The following is a 14,756-nucleotide window of genomic DNA, read 5'->3' as shown; positions in this document are numbered from 1 at the left end:
AATCACCACATCACCTTAATTGGAATTGTCTTCTGTAAAACTCTTTTAGTTGACATACCTGTACTAGGGTACTACATAACAGAATTTAGTATTTTTAGACATTGCTAAGGGGTATAACCAAATTGGGAATCATCTGGAAATATTTGTAATCCTTATGTTTGCTGAAAATAGAATTAAATTAGAAGTATCCTCCTTCTCTCCCTGTTGGTTATTGTTACAAACTCTGTCCTTTGCTCTTGACATTCAGCCTAGACCCAGCAGGCACTTCGACACTCCACCTATTGTGGACTTCATCTCTCATAATGCTCTTACAGCCTTTAATGCTGGCAAAGCTTCAGGGGTAATGCAGTCCTCCGCAAATAGAGTGCCAAAGTAGACAACCTTTAGGTACTCCAGATGTTGTGGACTACATCTTCCATAATGCCTTACAGCCATCGTGGTGGCAAATCATTACCAGAGATGTAGGACACAACACCTGGAGTAACAAAGTAGCTGTAGAGAAAAGCATACGGAGACGTGTAGAAATTGTCTGCCCTGGTTTTGCCTTGTCTGAACAAGATTATGATGTAATTTGCTAGGGACACTGTAGTCACCAACACAACTGCAGCTTGGTTCTGGTTTGTATAGTATGTCCCTGCACCCTTTTTTAATGTAAATACTGCCTTTTTAGAGAAAAGGCAGTGTTTGCCATTAAAGATGTCCCTAGAGAGCAATGTAGTCACTAAGACCGCCACTAGAGGTGCTACCTAGGGCAGTGTTGCACAGTGTGCAGCCCTGACATTCAGCTTTTACATGCTCCCCATACAGAGATGTATTGGTTTAATGCGTCGGTATGAGAAGATGCTGAATGTTATAGCACGGCATTTTGCTGGGTGTGCACAATATCTCAGCCAAGGAGGTGGAGCGGGGGCAAGGCCAGCTGCGAGGAGACCCATGCGGCGCAGGAGATAGGGCGTGTAATCTCACCTTTTTAAAGGCCGAACAAAGGTATCAGGGGCCTAATAGTAATCTTGAAATTAGTATCACTATAGTGTTCCTTTAAGATAAATTTAAAATAAAATGGATCATATCATATGAAAACTGATAAAACAAGGTATAGGAAAATTTAATTTAAGTTACAGTTCACTTTTAATAGAAAAAAAGCACTTTCTGTCACTGATAACATGAAAGCACCATGAAAAAATGTCTTCTGTTCAAGAATGCCTTTCTAGCATACATTTTTGTAGGTGTAGTAAAATGGATAAAAGTTCACAGGGCGGTTTATGGTGGTTGGAGTGTTTCGTTAATCAGTAGGATATGAAACCATATAACTACTGACTTGTTATTTGGATCCTTTTAAATGGATACTCCCGTGCCTATATTTCACTAGTTTTATAATATTTTATACAAGTAATTCATTAAAATATAATAAAAGATTCCTATGAGTGAATGCTTATCTCCCTGACTTTCCATTAACTTAAACAGAAGGAATAATAAGCATGCATGAATATGGGTGCAAGATGTATTCTTCATATCGAGATCCATTATAAAATGTTAAATGTGAAGCTGTATTTGCAAAGAAAATGCATATCATGCAAAAAAAAAAAAAGTTGGCTTTGTATCATGCTGTCAACTGCTGTCTTGCACCTTGGCTTTCTGACATGTCCCTTTAAAATCTGACTTAACAGTTATTTTCAGTGTATCATCTGGCTTAAACTGGTGACTGGATTGCCAGTCTTTAAATCCGTTTTGTTTGCAATCACAGCTTATCCAATGAAAAACCACACGTAATGAAGAGAGAATGTGCGTTTGTGAAACTTTACATGTACCTGTGCCGGGCATCTCGAATATGTTCTCTGGGACGGTTTCATACCTTCAAAATACGTATGGTCTTAGCAAACCAGAGTCGAGTGGAATAGATGGAGATCTGTCTTTGTCTGGAGATATACATAAAGATAGGAATATACATTTTATTTTACCTTCTACCTTGCAAAAAGGGGGTGGGGGGGGGGGGAGGTCTGTTGGTGGTTTTATTTATTTTCATTGACCAGTACTAGTTCGATTAAAGCGTTACCTCAACCTCCATGACCACTTCAGTGATTTGAAGTGGTTGTAGAAGTAAGAATGTACAGCGTTTCAAGCAGAAACAGACTAAAAGTGTTTTGTTGATTTTGTTTTTAAATTTTTTTTTTCTCCTTGTTGAAGAATAGACTAACATGCTATGTAATGCTAAACAAATCAAATAAATTAGAACTGTGTATATTTATACACTTAATCTAAATTTTTTGTTTGTGTTGCTTATTCTGTTTAGGATATTGTAGCTTGATCCGTTTTCAGCCTGCCAATTGAATGATTCATTAAATCTAGCATATTGTACTGCCACAGGATCTGGCATACTTTGCATGGGGACACTGAAAACCTAATATATTCAGTTATGAAATATATTCTAGTCCAAAGTCCCGATTGTCAGTCTGATAGCCGCTGTTAAGCATGCAAATTGCAAACTGTTCTGTGTGTCGTAAACGACATGGTCTACGAGTACAAGGATGCAGGGGCAGCATCAATCTCCCAAATCACTTTTTTTACGATGAACCAGTTTTGATACGTAGACTGTCCCTTTAAGAATCACTATTATGTACAATGATTCACATGCTCTGATGCAGTCTGAAATTTAAGAGGATTTATGGTAATGTCCTGCTTAAACGGCTTTTCTTTTTTCAAACCATTATTGAAACGCAACCATTGATATTTTCAAATTGCTATGTATTTTCTCCCTGTCTTTGAAGCTTTTCAAACCACACCAAATGTCTGAGTGTTGTAATGGACACTGCAAGCAGCCAGTGTGTGAGCTATTATTGCAGGTTCAGTAGAACTAGCTTTAATGGTAATTTATATATCTAAATGTGTGTACATTAGATGATTTGCCTCGTTGCATGTGTTAAAATAGTTGTTTTCGTTTTTAATACAAAAGTGAAGTGTATCCTTTGTAAATGAATAACTAAACTGTAATCATCTGAAATTCCAAATCGATTGCTGTAAAACAGATTAAGGCAGGTAGCTGCAATTTATCTCTTTTATAGATTTCTGTAAGTTTCCTCTGGGATTGTGTAACTACTTGCAAATCTGTGAAACTTTTAACTCTCAAACTGAGGTAGAAAGGGAATTGAATGAAATCTTACTGTGCCTACATATTGTTAAAATACTAACGCAGCTATAATACACTATTCTGATCTTTAAAAGTCACTTACAGACTCCATAGAGCCTTTTTTTAATTTTATTTTTTAGCGGTTTGTGTGAGAGTCTGTAATATATTTGTTTTTACTTGCTCATAAACTAAGTATTTTTGAAGATGAGGTCAAAGCAGGGCAGCCAGTAGCCTTATTCTGGGACAGTTTTAAAAAATATATATATTTTTAGCTTACAATTTTTTTTATTTTTTTTAACCTCCGAAACTTACCTTAAATCCAACGCCAGACAAAGCTCTCCTTGCACCTTTTCACTCCGTCCAACATCATGCCTCATCACTCCTTTCCCCTCTACAGTTCAGTTAAATGCATATGATAGAGAAGGAATTGATTGGACCGTTTTCACTGCTCAGAGTGCATGCACACACACTAAGTCAGGATGGGAGGGAGTGAAGGGTGGACACAGAGGATTTAAAGGAACACTATAGGGGCATGAACACCATAGTGTTAAAATCATCATTAAGTTGATTTGCCCCACTTAAAAGGTAATAAGACTTGCCTTATTTCCAGCGCCCACCCACGATCTGCCTCCTTGTGCTTCTCTGAGGAAAGTACAGCATCTCCCTCAGGAAGCACCTCTAGTAGCAATCTGAGGAGTGACCACAGGAGGTGTCCATAGTGGGCAATCTAAACACCACCTTTACACTGAAAAGGCAGTCTCACTTACGTTTATGTCCATGCAGCTCTAGCCACATTTCCCCTAGCTGTGACTCACACCGCCAAATTATTTATTTTCATTTCAGTTGGATCTTAACTTACTTGGGACGTTTCTTTTCTCCTGCTCTGTAAATTGAAATTTAAGAACACACAGGAGGCTCTAGCAGCCTATTAACAGAGCAGGAGATCAGAAATGATAATGTAAACAAACTGTGTAATAAAGGAAGTTTAAACATTAGATCACTCTATACTGAATGTGTTTAGGAAGGCTGTGTGAATCACATGCAGGGGAGCTGTGACCAGTGTTTAACTATCAAATAGCATAGATTTGAGCAGCGAGACTACAGGGGCATGATCTATACACCAAAACTGCTTTATTATGCTAAAGTTGTTTTGGTGTCTGTAGTATATCTTTAACCCCTTAACGACGAGTGACGGACGAGGTCCGTCACTCAGGGGAATGCGTTAATGACGAGTGACGGACCTCGTCCGTCACCCGTTAAAATTAACCCCAGATCGCTGCGATCGTGGGGTTAATGGTGCTCCGGTCTGCCTCTGCATTAGAGGCAGACCGGGAGCACCGGATCGGGCTGCCCCAGTACATGTGCCCGCTCTGACAGCATGTCTGAGCGGGCACATGTGCTCTCTATACTCTCCTCCGCCTCCCTGCACTTCCTGGTTCTGTGTGAAGTGCAGGGAGACGGATCTTCAGTGATCCTGCCCCCTGGTGGAAAAAAAAATAGTAAAATTAAAATCCCACCCCCCTTTACCCCCCCTTTACCCATTTTAATAAAAAATTAACCCCTTCCCTGCCAATTGATCACTGACTACAGTGATCAATTGGCAGGGATTGCATTTTACCAAGATCTGATTTTTTTTTTTTAACCCCTGAGGGTTAATTTTTATTTTTTTTTTAACGCTCAGGGGTTCAATTTATTTTATTAATTAATTTAAATATTTTAAAATTATAAATTTAGCTAGCTGGGGAGGGTGGAAGTTAGTGGTGGGGAATTGGGGGATTTAGTATTACGCTAACTAGGGGTTAACGTTAAAAAAAGTTTAAAAATAAGCTTTAAAAAGTTCAAAAATTAAGTTAAAAAAAAGTTTTAACGTTTAAGTAAAAATTTTTAAAAAATAAACCCTTTACCCAGTCCAAATAAAAATTAACCCCTTCCCTGCCAGTCGATCACTGCCTACAGTGATCAAAATACAGATCACAGTATTATACTGTTCTAATTTTTTTTTTAACCCCTGACGATTAACTTTTATTTATTTTTTAACCCTCAGGGGTTAAATTTATTTAATTAACTAATTTAAATATTGTATAATTAAATATTTTGCTAGCTGGGGTGGGTGGGAGTTATGGGAAAATGGGGAATTTACTGTTAGTGCTGCTTACTGCTAGTTAGGGGTTAACGTAAAAAAAAAGCTTAGAAAAATGTTAAATCTGTAAAAAAAAGTTTTACGAAAGTTTAGGAAACTTTAAAAAAATGAATAATCAAAACAAAAGTTTAAAAAATAGTTTTAAAAAGTAAAAAAAGTTTTAAAAAGTAAAAAAATACATTTAATAACGCTCATTACCACTACACCTGGTACAAGCTAGCGGAAAAATGATCCCACGCTAAGGTTCAAAATATGCCTTTTGAAATACCCTGGGATGTCTTCTTTAAGAAATGGTATGGCTTTATGGGGTATTTGGTTTATATAGCCTGGTAAAATACTCTAAAATGGGACATGGGCACAGCGTAAAAATTTAAAGTTTGAAAAAAATGGAATGGCTGTGTCCCAAATGTGCCCCTCCGATGTCCACATATACCTGGCAAAGGTACATACTGGGGTATTTTTGTACTCAGCAGACATAGCTGAGCAACATATGAAGTATTATACAGTGGTAGTACACATAAGGTTTGCAAAATATACTGTGCAAACTCACTTTGTGTGTCAAAAAGGCAGAAAAAACGCTTATTACCACTACACCTGGTACAAGCTAGCGGAAAAATGATCCCACGCTAAGGTTCAAAATATGCCTTTTGAAATACCCTGGGATGTCTTCTTTAAGAAATGGTATGGCTTTATGGGGTATTTGGATTATATAGCCTGGTAAAATACTCTAAAATGGGACATGGGCACAGCGTAAAAATTCAAAATGTGAAAAAAAAATGGAATGGCTGTGTCCCAAATGTGCCCCTCCGATGTCCACATATACCTGGCAAAGGTACATACTGGGGTATTTTTGTACTCAGCAGACATAGCTGAGCAAAATATGAAGTATTATACAGTGGTAGTACACATATGGTTTGCAAAATATACTGTGCAAACTCACTTTGTGTGTCAAAAAGGCAGAAAAAAACGCTTATAACCACTACACCTGGTACACGCTAGCGGAAAAATGATCCCACACCAAGGTTCAAAATATGCCTTTTGAAATACCCTGGGGTGTCTACTTTAAGAAATGGTAGGCCTTTGTGGGGTAGTTTGAATTTAAAACCTGCAAAGATGCTTGGAAATTGCACATAGGCCCGGCGTCAAAATTCAAAGTTCGGTCAAAACTGATATGGCTTGGTCTCCTATATGGCACTGTAGCTTCACAAAATAGTGCCATAGACATACAATGGGGGTGTCCTTTTACTCAGAAGACTTAGCTGAGCATAATTTGGGGGGTTTGAACTTAGTGGCACACATGAAATATACAAAATGCCCAGCAAAAATGCAATCCGTATGTAAAAAATGCACAAAATTATTTTTTACCACATACTTTGGCATGTAATGGTAAAAAAATGGGGGCATGTTAAGGCACAATATGCACCTTATGAGATACCCTGGAGTGTCTACTTTTACAAATGGTAGGCCTTTGTGGGTTTTTTTTGAACAGTCAAACTGTTATAATACCCCAAATGGAAGCATAGGCTCATTAAATCCGTCTCTCAAAATTCTACTGTGAATACTGAAAAGGACAGGTCTCCTGTATGGCACTGTAGCTTCACGAAATAGTGCCGTAGACATACAATGGGGGTGTCCTTTTACTCAGAAGACTTAGCTGAGCATAATTTGGGGGGTTTGAACTTAGTGGCACACATGAAATATACAAAATGCCCAGCAAAAATGCAATCCGTATGTAAAAAATGCACAAAATTATTTTTTACCACATACTTTGGCATGTAATGGTAAAAAAATGGGGGCATGTTAAGGCACAATATGCACCTTATGAGATACCCTGGAGTGTCTACTTTTACAAATGGTAGGCCTTTGTGGGTTTTTTTTGAACAGTCAAACTGTTATAATACCCCAAATGGAAGCATAGGCTCATTAAATCCGTCTCTCAAAATTCTACTGTGAATACTGAAAAGGACAGGTCTCCTGTATGGCACTGTAGCTTCACGAAATAGTGCCGTAGACATACAATGGGGGTGTCCTTTTACTCAGAAGACTTAGCTGAGCATAATTTGGGGGGTTTGAACTTAGTGGCACACATGAAATATACAAAATGCCCAGCAAAAATGCAATCCGTATGTAAAAAATGCACAAAATTATTTTTTACCACATACTTTGGCATGTAATGGTAAAAAAATGGGGGCATGTTAAGGCACAATATGCACCTTATGAGATACCCTGGAGTGTCTACTTTTACAAATGGTAGGCCTTTGTGGGGTTTTTTTTGAACAGTCAAACTGTTATAATACCCCAAATGGAAGCATAGGCTCATTAAATCCGTCTCTCAAAATTCTACTGTGAATACTGAAAAGGACAGGTCTCCTATATGGCACTGTAGCTTCACGAAATAGTGCCAAAGACATACAATGGGGGTACCGTTGTACTCAGCAGAAGTAACTGAACACATAATAAAACTTTGTACAGGAATAGCACACACCAACTTTACAAAATACACATGAGAAGTTCTTTGTTATAAGTTTGTGTGCGAAAACCCCCAAAAAACACAATTTTACTCCAATATTTAGCAGAGGTTGGCGGTAAAATGGCTACGTAGAAAGTGTCAAAACAACCTTAGGTAAATAGCCTGTGGTGTCTACTTTATATAAATATATACTTTTGTGTGGCAATTTTGTTTTCTTTTATGGCTATTAGGCTTACAAGACAAACATACCAAATTCTAAAATCGCTCCACATAAAAAGTTTATTTTACTCCTTGTGCTTTGTGACCTGTAACTACCAAAAAAAACTTAAAATCCCAGACACATTATATGTTCTGTAATTCAGAACAACTAAATGAATTTATTTTTAATTACTTTCCTTAACCTGCACTAATTATGTACACATTATTATTGCAAAAACTGTAAAAAAAACACACAAAAATTCATTTTTTTGCATATTTCTGTATTTTTTTTATAATAAATAAGCATTTATATATATATATGTGTTACATTAAATTAAAGCCCTTTCTGTCCTTTAAAAAACGGTATATAATATGTGTCGGTGCAATAAATTAGTAAAATGCAAATTGCAGTTGAACGCAAATAGCAAAAAATGCAAAAAATGCCGTTGTCATTAAGTGAAAGACAAGCTTCTGAAGCTCTGTCCTTAAGGGGTTAAAGGGACACTAGAGTCACGAAAACACTACTGCTTAATCAGAAAAAAGGCAGTGTTTACACTGCTGCCTAGAAACACCTCCAATGGCAGTCCCTCACACGGCCACTAGAGGTGCTTACTGGGTCAGTGCTGCACAAACTGCAGGCTGCAGTTCGGCGCTTCGTGCATGGACTTTGTCAGACTGGGAAAGGGATTACTGAAGTTCCTCTAACCCGGTCCGCAGCTTGGCCACGCTACACAAAAATGACTGCCTGCAGAGGTCTGCTGTATTTTGTGCCGCCAGGGCCAGTGTGGCCACCTAATGGCAGCACTGGCCCTGGTCTCCACACTCTGCAAATATCTCTGTGAAAGCTGAAATGCTACACATGCAGATTCCTACCACCATGACCACTTCTGAAAGCAGAAGTAGTCATGGACATTGGAGTAACTCTTTAAAACTATCACTTATGTCTACCCACATTCCTACCAGCCACAGTCTTCTGCTCACACTTTCACATACCTGCCGAAATTTGGCCTCTTACCGTTGCTATTCATAATGGAAAGTTAGACATGTAAGTTGTTTATTTATAAAATATTTTACCAGGAAAGATACATTGAGCTTTCTCTTGTTTTCAAGTATATATACAAAATTTAACATAGAACAGGTAGGAAATATAGAATCAACCATGACACGTGCATTCTGTTTTGAGATCTGTAGAGAGGGATCTCTTAAAGGACTTTAGGCTTTTGGAAGATTTTAAAGTGTGCGGGAGGTCCTTCCATAATTGCGGCGCTCTGTAGGAAAAGGAGGATCGGACTGCTTTCTTTTTGTATTGGGGTAGATTAAAGTGCTGGTATTGGATCAGAGGTTACAGGAGGTGGGAACAGCCAGTGAGAGCATTCTGCTCAGGTAGGGTGGGAGATTCCCAGGAAAGCTCTTAAACACAAGGCTGGAAAGATGAAGGGTGCGTCTGGATATCAGCGACAACCAGTTTAGTTCTTTTAGCATGTCACAATGGTGGGTCCTGTAACTACATTGTAGCACAAATCGGCAGAACGAGTTATACAATGTATTGAGTTTATTAATGTGGGATTGCGGTGCAGGTGCATATACTACATCCCCATAATCAATGATTGGCATCAGCATTTGCTGTACAATCTTTTCCTTTTCTGTAGGGCTTAGGCAGGATTTGGTTCTGTACAGGGCACCTAGTTTTGGATAAAGTTTAAATGCAAGTGTTTCTATGTGGAGACCAAAAGATAGATTGTAGTCTAACAACATACCCAAGTATTTGAAAGAGTGGACTACAGTCAGTGTGCTATTTGAATTTATTTTGATGGATAGGTGGGAATTGTGTAATTTAGGTACTCTTCCAAAGATCATTGTGACAGTTTTGTCAGTGTTTAGGAAGAGTTTGGTTTTTGCGATCCACTTTTCTACCTCTGTAAACTGGTCTTGGAACACAGCCTCAAGCTGCGGTAGATCGGATTTGCTTGCATAGATTACGGAGTGTGTACATTTGAGGATTTGCAGATCACTTATAAATAATGTGAACAGTAGGGGCCGACAATGGAACCTTGGGGAACACCACACGTGACTTGGAGAGGGAGGGAGTCACTGTCAGAAATGGACACATTTTGTGAGCGATCTGATACATATGATCGAAACTAGGTTAGCGAACAATCACCAATACCTGAGTTTTTGATTTTGTACAGTAAAATGTTGTGGTCTACTGTGTCAAAGGCCTTTGCAAAATTAAGGAAAATAGTTCCAGTTAGGCCTCCTTGTTCCATGCCAGTTTGGATGTCATTGCAAACTTTTAAGAGTCAGTTGTAGTGGAGTGATTCGGGAAAAAACCTGATTGATCAGGGGTCAGATGGTTAGTTTGTTGGTAATACTCACATAGTTGTGTATGGACGCATTTTTCTACTATTTTTTACAATATTGGGAGCAATGATATTGGATGATAGTTAGAAACCAAAGTAGTGTCACCGCTTTTATGGATAGGCACTACGCTCACAGTCTTCCAAAGTTTGGGTATGTATGCAGACACCAAGGATTCGTTAATTAGGGTTGTGACCGGTTTAGCAATTGCCGGCGCACTGAGCTTCAACAGCATTGCTGGGATTTGATCAGGTCCAGACTGTTTTTTTCTTTATTTTTTTAGCTTATTAAGGTGTTAATGACACTAATAGGTACATGTCTAAAAATTTACTTGTCTATATTGGGTCTTTGCAAATTTAGTGGGGACTGATCCACATTTGTAGTTTCTGGATGTGTCATTTATTAGCTTGACAATCAGGGTAGTGGAGCATCCGACAAAATAGTTAAAGGCATTTGCTACATCTAAGGGAAGTTGCAGAGATTGGTTATCCACTTTGACAGTGGAGTGTTGGGAGTGGATTGGGGGAGTTTATAATTTATTTGTGACTATCCAAAGGTTTCCCGGGTTTGATACGTTATTCAGATTTTCACAAAAATATATTGGGCCTTGGACAATTTTGTCTGTTTTGTGCATATATTTCACCATTGTCTATATGCACAGTGATCGTTCAGAGAGCCAGTACGTTTGAAGTTTGACCACAATGAACCCCGAAACTGGTACATTTGGATGAGGTCAGCTGTGATCCAGTACATATGTGCCCCTTTTACTCTCCCCTTACGCAGCAGGGCATGCTGTAGGACTCACCTTTTGGGGCTTGCCTTGACGTGGCAGGTGAGCTTATTTTCAAATGGCCATTGGAATAAAACTAAAGAGCCTCCATTTTGTATAAATGTACATTGGGATTGAGACCAGAGCGCAGGTAACGTTCTCTTTGTTTTTACTATGTATTTTGACCTCTTGGATACTAAGCTACTGCTTCTGTAACCGCGGTGCTTCATCTTTGTGTTTGTAGGAGTTCAGACTGAAAGAATTCAACTGCACAGTCTAGATCTGGGTTAATGTTTAATCTGTGCCATGGGAGGTTCTTGATGTCTGTAGTGGAGGCCTGATATTTCACAGGTTAACTCCACTATAGATCCCAGTGAGGCTCAGGAACAAGTAGTAAACACACCATGAAGCAGTAATTCCAGCAAATAAAGTAATCCATAAATCTCCCCATACAGATCCCAATGACTGGACGACACACAGCATCAGGAGCAGAACTAATTTTGAATTCACACATGCAAGGGAGGGATTTGCAATAATTAGGACAGTAGCCAATAAAGTGACAGTTACCTCCCACACATTTCCTCTCCTTAGGGTGACACATAATCCCATTAAATGTGCTGTACTTTTCCCCAAAACCTGGATGTACCCTAAAACAAGCAGCCTAATACTTAGGGTACCCCCTGGTAGCCCTGATCTGGGTGACTAACAGCCAAAATTCACCCAGATCGGACCAGGGGTTCAGGAGTTAGGTGGAGGGTGAAGTTTGACCGACCGCACACGAGGTGGTATCCGAAAAAGGCTCCATGTGTTTTGGCCCTGCGGTCGGTCTCCGTTCGGCAGTTAAATCACATAGTAATCCTTGCCATCCACAGCTACTATTACATTTGCCTTTATTCCCTTGTTCGGTACATTGTTTTACCTAACGGGGGGCTGCCTAGTCCCTCCGTTAGAGAGTTATGGAGCTCTGGAGGTCTCAGCGGTGTTCGGTTGTTCGAGTGTCCGATTTGAGTTCCAGACACTCGACGACCAAACACCGCTGAGATTTTTATGCGTAAGATGGCCGCCGCGCGTGGTTCATATGCCGGACGGTGACCACACAGGCACTTAGAAGGTATCAATTAGGCTGCGGTTTAGAAAGTGTGAACGCTTAACGAGGTGCACACTTCTCACTGGGGTGGTCTAATGGTTCAGTAGTTTCATTCGTATGAAAACTACCGAACCCTCATACGAAAATTATACACACTTTTCCTATAGACATAGATACAATTATACAAATGTATTTTTACACGAATTATACAGGACAGGCTTAATACAATCCGCTACAATGTCATTAAGAAAGGATTCAAGATTAAATTTGTTGACAAATATGATAGCACAACTATAGTAAAAGGGATGGGGACAGCTGTGGCAGGGAAGACAAAAATAGGAAAAAGAGGGTAAATAGCAGTACAGTAGTTGTTGGCATGTAGAGAAGAATGGAAAGCAATGGTAGCTAAAAATGTTACTTGTCAATGTAATGTGTGGCTGATACACTGTTATTGATAACCAGCCTGCATATGTGTGCACTCTTTATTTATATAAGGTTAAGTAGAAGTGCCCTTCCGATGAGCCGTGAGGCTTATAGCTGCTGCACGTGGAAACAGGCTTCAGAGGTTTACACGCTTCTATAAAACGGGTCTTCATACTTACTGCAAAATATGGAGTCAATAATCCAAACTATTGCATTATAGAAGTTAGAGTGCTACCAAGCAGTAACCAGGCTAGGTTCCATATGCTCTTAAAACACGCCAAGCTAGCTACTAGCTACACGCCAAGTGAATAGCTGTCAGGAAATCGTTCAGACCATTAAAGGAACACTATAGTGACCTAAATTACTTTAGCTAAATAAAGCAGTTTTAGTGTATAGATCATTCCCCTGCAATTTCACTGCTCAATTCACTGTCATTTAGGAGTTAAATCACTTTGTTTCTGTTTATGCAGCCCTAGCCACACCTCCCCTGGCTATGATTGGCAGAGCCTGCATGAAAAAAAAAACTGGTTTCACTTTCAAACAGATGCAATTTACCTTAAATAATTGTATCTCAATCTCTAAATTGAACTTTAATCACATACAGGAGGCTCTTGCAGTGTCTAGCAAGCTATTAACATAGCAGGGGATAAGAAAATCTTAATTAAACAGAACTTGCAATAAAGAAAGCCTAAATAGGGCTCTCTTTACAGGAAGTGTTTATGGAAGGCTGTGCAAGTCACATGCAGGGAGGTGTGACTAGGGTTCATAAACAAAGGGATTTAACTCCTAAATGGCAGAGGATTGAGCAGTGAGGCTGCAGGGGCATGTTTTATACACCAAAACTGCTTCATTAACTAAAGTTGTTCAGGTGACTATAGTGTCCATTTAAGTCACTCTGGCAGAAAATAGTCTAGCTAAAGATTAGACTTAGAATCTGGTAGTAGCTTTACAAATGCACAGACTAAGGTACACTTAGGGATTCAACGCTCATGCCACAAAGCAAACGTTATCAAAACTAGATGTTTTGTCACTTTGCAAACTGCCAAATAATTTTGGGACAAGTATACTCCCACAGCCAGGCAAGAATCAGCGTAGTAACACAAAGCCAATTTTGTCAGTCATATTCTATTATATCCAACAGCTTAGTAGATCGTTCCCCTTTCTGCCTCATTAGATATACCAGTATCCTAGATATCTAAGGTAGATCCGATAAGGACAATACTCCTCTGGTCTTTATTCCTTTTTTGGATAATATTTTATCTAGAGAGCATTTAGCTCTCTTTAACAATTTATGCGTAGTGGTTGTTTGTTTACATTTATTTACACAAGGTGATAATTCATAATTTGGGTGTTTCGATATATTTCGTTTCATTTTATTCTACAGTAACTAATAAATGTTACGTTTTATCATATACACACTTTTTTAAGGACTCCTGATAAGTAGGGACAAACTACTGTACCCTGATAAGCTCCTCCTTTTGTTCGCTTAAGTATTGATTTAAAATTAAGGGGTTGACCCCACACAGGAGTGTATACTTCTACTTGTGAAATTTTTGATTAATATACGTTTAAGTATTTCTAAATATTTTTTTTTTCTGTCTTGGACACTTTACCACAAAACCGTACCACAAGGCAATAAAGCTTTTAAATTTTTACCTGTATGAAAATGTGCGATTTTATAGAGGAGCACATTTATATGTATTCATACATTCTAAGTGTGCCTGATTTAGGAGAGACAGTCCCTATTTTCTGTCCTAATGTCCATCTTTTCCAGGAGCTCCATATTGTTGGTGTGTCTGAGTGTATAACAGAACTCCACAGCAATAATACTCACAGTAATGTGTTTTTAAACTACAATTAATGTGTTTATAAATCAGTGTACTAATAAGATACATTGTTGGCCACATAATTTTAATTTCTGTGACAAAATTGTTAGTAAGTTAGGAAATATTTCTCCGAACAGCCCACCCCTGGTCTCACCCCTAAAATTCAAGTGTGCCTATTTATCCTTTTAAAATGTTGGTAGATGTGTTTTCCCATTTGATAAATCTGTTATGTGCCAGACAAGAAACATGCCTGAATTAAACTCCAATCATCGAAATTTGCTTGACTAGAAACTATTAACTTTAATGAACACTTAGCAATGGAATCATTGGGTAAATTGACCTTTAAATGAAGTAAGAATGC

General features: G+C 38.7%; 1 protein-coding gene across 7 annotated transcripts in view; it reads left to right on the top strand.

Annotated features, from left to right (window-relative positions):
- The window catches only part of AHCYL2 (adenosylhomocysteinase like 2), a 198,520-nt gene that overhangs the window by 44,362 nt on the left and 139,402 nt on the right, over nt 1-14,756 (top strand). The window lies entirely within an intron of this gene.

The sequence above is a fragment of the Pelobates fuscus genome, chromosome 3, assembly GCF_036172605.1.
Source record: "Pelobates fuscus isolate aPelFus1 chromosome 3, aPelFus1.pri, whole genome shotgun sequence".
Lineage (NCBI taxonomy): Eukaryota > Metazoa > Chordata > Amphibia > Anura > Pelobatidae > Pelobates > Pelobates fuscus.
This window is presented reverse-complemented; position numbering and strand designations above follow the sequence as displayed.